The following is a 12,272-nucleotide window of genomic DNA, read 5'->3' on the forward strand; positions in this document are numbered from 1 at the left end:
TCCATCTGCTGAGAGCTACTTCTACCACTCAATAATACCTTGCACTCATTCACTAAGCCCATCTGTGATTTGATTATTCTGGTACACTAAGGCAAGAAACCCGGGATACAGAAAATCCTCTGCCCTTGGGATTAGGAGAGGATCTAATTGAGCTAATTAATCCAAGCCACCTGTGGACAGCTGAACTGAAAGCACACAGTGGTACATACACCCACTGGGGCTTCAGGAGCTGTAAACACTCAACCCTAGACGCTGCCGTGGGGTAGGAGCCCACATTCCCCACAACCTGCCTGTCTGCATGCTACCCTTAGGGATTTGAGCTGCAGGACACCTAAGAAGCGAGCCACACCCACATGGCACACCCTGTGAGGTGGATAAGGGAACATTTCCCATTTCAGTGTGATACCTCTACCTACGTTCTTTTTGCTTAGGATTGCCTTAGCTATTTGAGCTATTTTTTGGTTCTACAAACATTTTAAAGTAGTTTTCCTGATTCTATGAAGAATTTCAATGGTAGTTTAATGGGAATAGCATTGAATCTCTAAATTACTTTGGGCATTATGGCCATTTTTACAATATTGATTTTTCCTATCCATGAGCACAGGATGTTTCTCCATTTGTTTGTGTCCTCTTTGATTTCTTTGGGCAGTAGTTTAATAGTTCTCCTTGAAAATGTCCTTAACCTCCCATTTTTATATTTTAACTTTATAATAATTATTTTACCTTAAATTAATTTTTGTTTTAGGCTAACATTTCATATGACTAATTGGTTGTATCACTACCTTTATTTGAATATACTGTAATTTTCTCACTAAGTTGCAATTTTACAGATCTCATAAACACACACAAACAGATACACACATTTATACTTATGGTGAATTATAAAACATGTTTTCCACTTTATGAATCTATATTAATATTCCTTTGGAATGACTTTAATCTTAACATTTGATTGTAAGGTTTAATTGATTATATTTAAATTTTGATGAGATTGATGCCACATATACAAAGTATTTAAACATACTTTACCAAAAAAGAGATATTCATAGATAGAATGTGATCCTTAAAAAAATCAGTAAAATTTGAATCCATAACACAGATGGAGTGATTAGTTTTATTATGGATGGGGTGCTTTTTCCATTTATAAGTAGAAAGTAACAACAATAGGCAATTGTGCTAAGTTTATGGTTTGTTACTTGCATGTTGAAGAATTTATTGCTGATGGATTCTGCATTATATATGTTGTTATTGTTTATACTAAGCTAGTCAACTTAATGCTGACATTTCTCCTGAATTTTGAGTAATTTCTAAAGCTTTTCAATGAATGATTTTTCTTTAATATGACTTCTCAATTTTATTTAATTCTTATTGCTGATTTAATTCTCTATATTGTAAATTTTTATTAATTCATTTAACTCACTTTTAAATTTTTAAAGTGTTGTGCAAAATAGTGACATTAGTCACTAGGCTTTTGCCTGCCTATCCGTTTTTCCTCTTAGGATATCACGATTTTTCTTTGTTAAATACTCTTATTCCATTGCTTATAGTTTTAACTTGAGTCTATTAATGTTCTCCTTCTTCAGTCTATGGCAATCTGTTGTGGAAATTTGATTTTTAATAAAAGAACACAATGAAGAGAGGGTCAATGCCTAGTAACTTTACCAGTTCTTATTCTTTCTGAGACACAATTCTTCAGTTTTTCCTTTAATTGGTCAGCTGCCCAATAGATTTATTAAATGTATTTTATTGTACTTATGTTAGCCAAATTCAATAGGTACTTTCAGCAACCATTATATAGCAAAAGATATAGAGTCGAGTAAGCCTAGGGTTTGATGGCAATAACTTTTCATTTGTTATTGAGCTGACAAGGGGCAAATTGCAGTGGAAATCTCATTGATTTTCTGTGATGTAAAAGTAACACCTCATAGTAGCTAATTCATTATCACCTGTGGTCACATAAAACCCTATGCCTACTTTAGGAAAGTGTCCTGAATGATTGGGTAGCCAAATGTATAGAATAATTTGAAGAGGATGAGGAATTCTCTAATGATGAAGGGAAAAAGACGGCTGCATACTAGATTAAATAAAACAAGAGAACGGCATACTCAAATCCTTAATTTCTCACCACCAGTCATAAAATATTAGAATTGTTATACAAAAAAAAAATCATACTTCTAGGCACTGGATTGAAATCACTGGAGAAAAATAAGTCAGTGTTACATTTTTTGTGTAATTAATTAGAACAGCAATTGAATTCAAACCCCTCCTAGTTTTCTGACATGATAGTTAAAGAAATCCAGATAATCAGGATTGGGACATATGTGCAGATTCAAAAATTACACTTGTAAGTTAACATTACAGATTTGATTGAACTGCCTTAACTCAGCCCTGATTTCATTTCCGAATAATTCTCATTAAACTTTGCCTTTGGAGAAGCCTCTGAAAAATTCATTGGGCTGGCCTGGGAGTGTGGGGGAGAAAAATGTAAAGTTGGCATTCTGTAGCATCTTGATAGCTCTTTGTGCCAGCAGTCTTTCTTTTATTTTTATTAACTAAATCAGTGGACCACTAGCAGAAGGCAGAGGTTATCATTTTAATAGTCTCCTGTGGTTTCTCTCTCTTGGGTTAATGCCCTATCTTGTTGATTCTGCTCCACTAGTAGCTTGTGGGGACGACAAAAAATATCTTTTTGCATCTTCTCATCTTTCGGTAGAAGTTGTATCTCTCCTTAACGTTGTTGGCTTCTCAGTATGACCTGTGCTACTCACATCCAAATGCTGGTGATACTGATGGAGTGCATTTGCTGGTTTTGAAGGAACTCTTCAAGGACTCCTTGTCCATGCCAATACCTAGTGTGAAGAATCCAGGCAAGCTGAAGCTGTGCCCTCCATGGCTTCTCTAGAATGTGATCTGCCTCTCATTACAAACTAGCTGCAGTGCTTTCCCCCTCTAGAAGACAGCCCTTTTGAGAACTGAAAATGGCAATTTGAGGACTGGCTACTTCTCACAAATTCTTCTGAATCCACATAAACTCATGTTAATTTACTATATCCAATTTAAAGTATATTGTTTTTGCCATCCAAATATGTTCTGCTTTTCTCTATATGGCCCCTGCTATTTATGTGACAACAATAATCAGATACTAGACACAAAATAAAGTATAACTTAGGGAGTGGAGGAGTTCAGACGGATGAGGGGAGAAACAGATTCTTATTTCCTGAGAAGACAGTGTGCTCTTTCCCTAGTTGCTTTTATATAGACAACAGAGTGTGTGGAGATGGTGGGAAACTATTCAGTTTCTCCTAGAATACCACTGCTTAGTAAATCTTCTACTGGAGTCTTTGACAATCTTTCATATTGAATAGTGAAGCACCCTCACTATACTTAAGCTGTGAGGTAACTATATGCTTGTTTTTGCATTATTGTTCAGCAATAATGATTAGAAATGGCTATTATGTAAGGAATCAACTATATGTCTCAAGTTTTTAAATATAATAAAACTTTACGTCACCAAATTCCAAAGTGAACAAAATCTAAATTCGTCATGAACTGACATAAAATGTAGATGTAAAATAGAGAGACATAGAGTTTTTACTCATTAAATGTAGCAGAAACAGTGCATTAACATCTTAAGAACTGTTCTTAGTAATGAATTTTGAGACTATTGACTAAAGAAGCAAAACAATGTTATACCAGACTTAACTTGCGCCTGTAGATATGATTACTAGAAATCTTGTGTTTCCTCAGTTAAGTCAGATTTCTAGTGTAAATCTGTATGCAAACTTGGTGCCTAAATGTCATCGGACGGACAGAGATATCACATGCCCTTTTAAGAAGTTAGGATTCAAACACATTAAATTCAGAAAGATTCTGAAGTGCTAGTTAATTTAATAAATACATCAAAAACTCTTACCTTATTATATTCTCTGAAAGATACTAGAATTTGCTTTCTTCACCAACACTTTAAATAAGGAAGATATTTGCCAAAAAAATAACACAGATTACCGGCCGGGCACAGTGGCTCACATCTGTAATCCCAGCACTTAGGGAGGCCGAGGCGGGCGGATCACGAGGTCAGGAGATTAGGACCATCCTGGCTAACACGGTGAAACCCCGTCTCTACTAAAAATACAAAAAATTAGCCGGGCGTAGTGGCGGGCTCCTGTATTCCCAGCTACCCGGGAGCTGACGCAGGAGAATGGCGTAAACCCGGGAGGTGGAGCTTGCAGTGAGCCGAGATCGCGCGTCACTGCACTCCAGCCTGGGCGACAGAGCGAGACTCCGTCTCAAAAAAAAAAAAAAAAAAGAAAGAAAAAGAAAAAAAAAAAGACACACAGATTACCAAAAATGCACCTATGAATAATGAACTAAACAGTTCCAATTGAAATGGGCGCTCCAATTTTAGTATGTCTGGGTGGATTACAAACATAGAATCCAAGTATAAGAACCATAGCAAAGTTTTAAAAGGAACAAAGTTGATATGAGTAACATGATGGGTATAAGGACAGGCACAGTAATCCAATCATCTCCAAAGAAATGTCTGAGAGGATATGATTAATTATAGGTCCATAGGAAAGAAATTTTTAGGCCACCCCTAAGGAAATATTTGTTATATATATAAAATTAATAACTACCTTAATTCTGTTATTATTATTGTATTATATTTTCTTGTACAACTTAGTATGTCTGATATATTACAGAGTCACCATGTTCTTTTTTTTCAGTTAATGTCTGAGTCTTATTATCAACTACTTAAATAAATAGAACTGTTCGAAAAAACCTGAGGTCCATATTGTGAAATATTGTGATCCTTTCTTAACTGTTTCCCTAAAGGGACAATGATCTTGCGTTTATTTTTTTCACAATTAAGCTTTGAAGAAACAAACAAAAAAAAACAGAATTGTTGAAAATTATTAGACATTGGGTCTTATCTAGTTATAATCCTTAATCTTTCGGGATCTAAAACAACACTGATCTGCTGGTGTCAATGGAGCTCAAGAGTGTCAAGAGACAAATAGAGTTTACATGAGTGCTACATGGTAGGCACAGGTGAGCTCAAATCTTTTTGGTGGTCATTTTTCAGATCTTAAATTCAGTTATAATTGGTATACTATCATCTGCAAACATTTAAACATGGCTACTGATGTGTGGATGAAATTTATATTTCCAGAAAGTGTCAAATGGAAATTATTAAAGTTATTATTTCAAAAATAGTTGACCAAAAGCTATATCTCATTTCCAAAAGAATTCTCAAGATATTCAATCATCAATGACTTGAAAGGTTGACTTCTCTCATGCCTCTTTTTAATATTGCAATAGATTTCAAGCAAAAGTTTGATAGTTTTGGGGAAATTACATGTTTATTATATATATAATTAAATAAAAATAACATATTTCATCAAATTATTTTACTTTCCTCCTGAGCCCATAGGTAGATCACTTTGCCCCACTCCCCTGCATTCAGATAGGACCACGTGGATGAGTTCTGGACAACTGTGGGCTGAAATGAAACATAATATTATTAGGATTGATGAAAAACCATAATTATAATAGTTTACACACTTTCCTATCCTGAAAGTGCATGTTCCAGCATGGCTGGAAGTGACACATTCCAAAATAGTTGTGCCACATGATGGAAAAACTCCACATTCCTGAGTATGTCAATTAGAATATAGCCACCCAAAAAATCCACCAATCCACCAGTCCAGAGTTATCTGTATCACACTATGTGTGAGCAAGAACTTAATCTTTGTTATACAAATTTACTAGGATTTTAAGGTTGTTTTGTTAGTTTATCCTAATGAAACAAAGGTGGAGCTACTTCTCAGTTCCTTATTATAGTTACTCAGTTCTCCTAGTGACTGCTATTAATTTTTCACTCCACTCATATTAAAAATAAAAATAAATGGCAGAAGTTTACTGTCTTTCATAAGAGATATTTCCATCTTGTTTCAGATATATATGTGCTCTCTGTTTTTTTTTCATACAGTATATGCTCCAAGGAACTTGTCTATCTTACAATTTTCACAGCACATAAACATGGTAAACTGTATTGACCAAATCATGCTGACATTTTCTATATGTTGGAAAATAATAGTTACCTTATATGTTTTTGTCAGACACAGAGCTTACAGAAGATGGGGACTAAATCACACACACACAAACACATACACACCAATTCTGAGACTTGCCACTTAAGTGGAGTTTCTCACAATGCAATTATGTGGAGTTTTAGGAGCCAACAAATTGAAGGATAATTTTCTATAGCTTCAAACTGAAATTATTACATGTCTCATACTTGAATTTTTTTTAGATATTGTAGAAAGCACATAGACATTTTGGCTCTCTTACCTTATCTGACTTACCAATTAAATAAAAAAAAAACTAGTTTTTAGTGCACCCCAATACAAGGGAAGACTCACCAGCTGCCTTTAACTGCAGATCCAGTGTGTCTGTGTCCTGACCCTTTAGATTCAGAAGCTATGGTAAAGAAAACCCAAATTAGAGGACATTCCCATCAGTTGCACACTTTCTGGGCAATATGCTTCAGGTATTTTTCTCCATGCCATCAATACTGGTCAGTTGGACTGCTATGATGAAAGTGATTCAGATTATTGTTGGAGTTTTTTTTTTTTTAAACTGCCAGCTTCAACACCAGAACTTACATTTATTTGTGAGTCTACATTACAACTATAGAGAAAATGCAGGGGAAAATAGCACATGGGAAATTGTCCCACATCTCTCCTTTTTCTTGCTGCCAGCCTCCAAATGCTATTACTGTTTTTCAGATAATGGGAATCTATAGATAGTGATATATTTGTGTTGCATAGTCTATCCCTAGGACCACATTATTGCCCATTAAATTTGAACATATGAATGAAAGTTGCCATAATTTTCTTGTCCTACTGTTTTCAAAGCATATATCAGTGTCTGTAAAATATGTGTTTTAGATTTGTTTATTCAGTATCTACTTTTCTCAAATGGAAACAAATACACCTTAAACAACGTCCTCAATTATCTTGCTCATTGTCCTACTCATTGCCCCTAGAAAAGTGCCTGCATAAGGTAGGAGCCAATTTATATTTATTGAATGAACATTAGTTTGTCTTCTGTGTTTCTCGCAGATATTATTTTAATTTGTCTGCATCTACGAGAAAATGTCTAACTTAAATGATCTTAAATAATTTTGCTTATTTTTTATTTTTTATTCCTTCCCTTCTCTTTTCTTCATTTCTTGTTTCCCTATTTATCTTCTTCATTCTTTTATTCATTCATTAGTTCATTTGTTTCTTCTCTCCTTTTTTTCTTCCTTTCTTCACCTATTTGTAAACTATTTGTTTTAAGTTTGACATGGTTTTCTGACATCAATCCTGTATATGCTGCACTGATATAAAATTGTTACTCACCTGTGGAATATGCTGATCAGTTTCCATTCTAAGTGATCAGTGCTCAAGATATACCAGTTAAATAATTTTTACATTCTTCTGCATATCTAGCCCCTTTTAAGACACATTTACTAGTTGAATGTTAGCATAGGCAACTCAAAGTTAACATATCCCAACAGAGCACATCGCAGTTTCCCCAATAACTTCATTTGGTTTACATTCTCAGATAACAGCAGCACACAAGTCCAGTCTTTCCAACCCTTTCACATAAACTGTATAGTGAATTCCATCCTCTTAAACATTTGTCTTTACTTTCCCCAGCCCCTGATTCCACCCCCATTAATGTAGCCACTGACTCCCTACCATGACTCCCTACCACCTAAAACAAGGCAATAGTATACTGACTGGTTTCCCTGTTCATTGTTTTACACACCTCTAAACAAGCATTTTCCAATTGAATTTTTCAGAGCTATGGTACCACAAAGTGCTTTAAAAAGTGTGATTTTGGAAGTTATAATACACATTAGTGTATTAAAGAATCTGAGATGAGCCACAGTGAAGAACCTATATAGAATAGTACTACAGAAGATATGCTATCTAATCAGACTGCCTGCATTTAAATTTTAGCACTTCCCAGTACATAATACAAATCAGCACATAATTTGTGCTTAATACATATTTTGGAGTTGAAAAGATAATCCACTAATAGATAAATATTATGGGAATGTTAGTTAACTTTCTTAAATCTCACTTTCTAATCTTATATTGGTGGTGAATAATGGTACTTATATATCGGCTGGTAATTAATGCATTGAGCTGAAAACATTTTTAGGAACTAAGAATGGGTAAAGGCAGAGGTGAGTTACTTTTGTCATGTAAAAGGTCATACTAAAATAGGCACTTTGAGATTGGATGTAGCTGGGTTATCACAAACACAAGCTACTTTTAGTTCTCCGCTCTTCTATACAAAATGTGTGGCCTCCCAGATTTTATGAAAACTTGGTGCATCTCCTGTCATCTCATTTATATTCCAAGCAAAAAGAAGTCAGAGAGTAAAGGGTAGATACACATATCCCTTTACATCAGGAAAACAATAACCTCACTGGATTCCTCACTGAGCAAACTCTGCTTACTTCTCACTAGACAGAACTGGGACACATAGTTACGCTCAACTGCAAAGAATCAATGAAATAGTTTTTTTTACTGTGCGTGTAATATAAACATTTTGCACCATATTTCTGGTTATTTTAATAAGGTAGAAGGAGAGAATAGATATATATGAACATATCAACTTTCACTACTCAATGAACCCAGCTACTTGCAGTTTAAACAACAATCATTTATTGTTCACATGCCTGTGGGTCAACTGATTCTGTTGACATATATTCAGCTCTACTGAATTCAGACTGTCTCATGTCTTCTGGGGTCTGAATGGTTTGGCAGTATGACCCAGTCACTACCCCAACTCAGTGGCAAGGAGTAGGGTAGTGACTGGGCTATGTATCTCATCACCCAGAAGGCTAATCTGGGCTTGTTCAGAAGGCAGCAGACAGCATGGTTCTAAAAGCAGCAAAAGGTATGACCCAATGTGCAAGCTATTTTCACATCTTGTAGGCTTGCATAACTTTGCTACTACTGTATCTGTAGCCAAATTAAGTTTAGCAAGCCCAGAGTTAACGTGGAAAGATGCCACCAAGCAGCTTAGTTACAGATAGAAAAAACAATCAGACTTGGAACATTACTGTAATCAATTTAAAACAGTTCCTAGTTGTGCTTGTCTCAAGAAACCATAAGTATATTTCTGGAAATAAGTATGATGACTCAAATAAAATGCATAGCACAACATCTTCAGCATAATCAACGTTCTATCAAATTTAGTTATAATTTTTAAGCATTTAAAGTTATTTTTCTTATTTTCCTTGATAACAGAAATCTTTTCTTCTTTTTTTTAACATGACATATAATCCCACTAAACCACTGTTATATGGAATTACATCTGGTGAAATCCTGCTCTGAGCTCTTCTTCACAATTCTTCCAGCTTAGACGTTTCAGATAAAAATATGATCCTGCCATTTTTTTTACTAGGTTCTTCAAGGACTTCCCAGGGTGACCTCATAAAAAGCAAACTGTGAGCTTGGCATGGAAGGGCCTTTGTTAGGATAGCTATACTTATCCCTTCTACATATTCATTGCTTTTGATAGTAACACTTCCATAATTAGTGTGTATATATATTTATTATACTTTAAGTTCTAGGATACATGTGCAGAACGTGCAGCTTTTTTATGTAAGTACACACATGCCATGGTGGTTTGCTGCAGCTGCACTCATCAACTTGTCACCTACATTAGGTATTTCTCCTAATGCTATCCCTCTCTCCTAGTCCCCCACCCCCCGACAGGCCCTGGTGTGGGATGTTTCCCCTCCCTGTGTCCATGTGTTTGCACTGTTCAACTCCCACTTATGAGTGAGAACTTGCAGTGTTTGGTTTTCTATTCCTGTGTTAGTTTGCTGAGAATGATGGTTTCCAGCTTCATCCATGTCCCTGCAAAGGACATGAACTCATCCTTTTTTATGACTGCATATTATTCCGTGGTGTATATATGCCACATTTTCTGTATCCAGTCTATCACTGATGGGCATTTGGGTTGGTTCCAAATCTTTGCTATTGTGAATAGTGCTGCAATAAACATACATGTGCATGTGTTTTTATAGTAGAAAGATTTATAATCCTTTGGATGTATAGCCAGTACTATTTGAAATATCTAAATATATTTAAAATATTTAAAATAATGTAAGCTTCTCGTTTGCTCATTCTCAGGAAATAAGATGATGTTCTTTATGGATTGATATATTTGATATTAATATTGCTAATTTGACACACACTAGTGACATGAGATTTATACTGATACATTTTTATTTTTAATTGAAGTATATATTAATGCCTTGGAGTCTATAATATATGTGTTATTTCTAAACTATATATTGTCTTTAGGTTGATATAATTTAGAAATAACACATATATCATATATTCCAAGGCATTAATATATATAGTTCAATTAAGTGGAGAATATGTGACTTACAAATTTCAAGAAATAATTCCAGAAGGCGTAAAATGTTCCAAAACCTAGATTAAATGCACTCTAAATGGATGGATTGACTAAAGCAGTATTAATATACAAAACTCGCATTCAGTCTGTGAGGTTATTCCACAACGTAAATTCTCACTGTGATTAACTCTGCTGTACCTCAAATGCAGTGAAAATATTTGTACTCTTTAGAGTCACAGTAGCTTGTTCTGAAATGGTCTTTCTGTTGTGAGGGCACATCTCTGGTGTTTCTTGTGTGTCCAGATTTTCTCTTCTTTTAAAGAAACCAGACAGATTTGACTAAGATTCACCCCAAAGGACTTATTTTAACTAAATCACCTCTTTGAAAGCCTAATCTTCAAATATAGTCACATACTCTAGCACTAGAGGTTAGGATTTTAACGTATGCATTTGTAGGGGACCCACTTTTGTCCATAAGAGATAGCAAACTCCATGAAGGTTAAATGTGTGGCTAGTTGTCTTGCAATTGAATCTGCAGAACTAGTAGAGCATTTGGCCTATAGGAGATACTCAATATGAATGTGTTAAATTAACCAATTATTTGGCAAATAAATTATTTGTGATATTTCCCTGTCTTTCAACATAGTCTTTCTTTTTTTCCATTTTATATAGCCACCAAAGTCAATAATGAGAATCCCTAATACGGGGTTCATAAAAAGGTTATAAATTTCACCAAGGACTGATACACTTTATAAAATCTAGTTATTAAGTTGCTATGGGAAACCAGAATACATATGCACAAAATTCTTTATTGAGAATAGTGGATTATTTTCATTACATGTGATATTGTAAAAGTACCTGGCAGAGTAGTAATTCCAAGGCAAATCAAAAAGTTACTGTGAATGATAGACTCTATGTGGAACAACTGTAGCCACACAAGAGCATCAAACTTACTCTGGTAATATTTGTAGCTACTTACTAAAATATGAAATTGGTAGTTTAGTTAAAATATTTCTGAAATTTAAGCTGTGTTGTATTAGTCAACTTGGGTTGCTATAAAAAAAATATGCCAAGTGGCTTAACAACAGACATATATTTTTCACAGTTCTGGAGGCGAGGATGTCCAAGATAAGATGCCATCAGATTCAGCTCTGGGGGAGGGCCATCTTCCTGGCTTGCATTTGGTCTTTTTCTTGCTGTCCTCTCTCATAACAGACAGAGAGTAGGAGTGTGAGTGAGCGCGAGCGAGACAAGACCCTAGATGTCTGGTCTGGTCTCTTTTTATAAGGGCACCAATACAATTATGGTGATGCTATACTCTTGACCTCATCTAAATCAATGTCCTCATCTCCAAATACCATCCCATGGGGGATTAGGGCTTCAAAATTTAAATTTTGGGGGAACACAGCTCAGTTCATAACACATATTATGTAGAGATATAAAATATATAAAGTAATCCTATTTCTCACTATATTTTCAAATTTTTAATAATCCATACCATTTTTAATCATCATTGTGTTAATACTTAAAACATAACAAGCACTTACTTAACATATTTTAAATAAAAACATGAATTATTTAAATAAAGTTGATGCTTGCTTTTAACATTTCATACCCAGGACATAAGATTATCTAATTTCCTTTGTAAATTATTTTATTCATAACGGATCTATCTACTGTTTATTCGATAATTTCCTCAGCATACATTTAATGAGTAAATATTTTTAATGAGCTTGGCATTGGCACAATTAGGTACATAGCACTGTCTTCTAGAATAGCTATCTCAGATGGTCTTTAAACATTAAAGAAAACTTCTAGATTATATACAAGATTAAGAA

Source organism: Nomascus leucogenys, chromosome 3 (genome assembly GCF_006542625.1).
Source record: "Nomascus leucogenys isolate Asia chromosome 3, Asia_NLE_v1, whole genome shotgun sequence".
Classification (NCBI taxonomy): Eukaryota; Metazoa; Chordata; class Mammalia; order Primates; family Hylobatidae; genus Nomascus; species Nomascus leucogenys.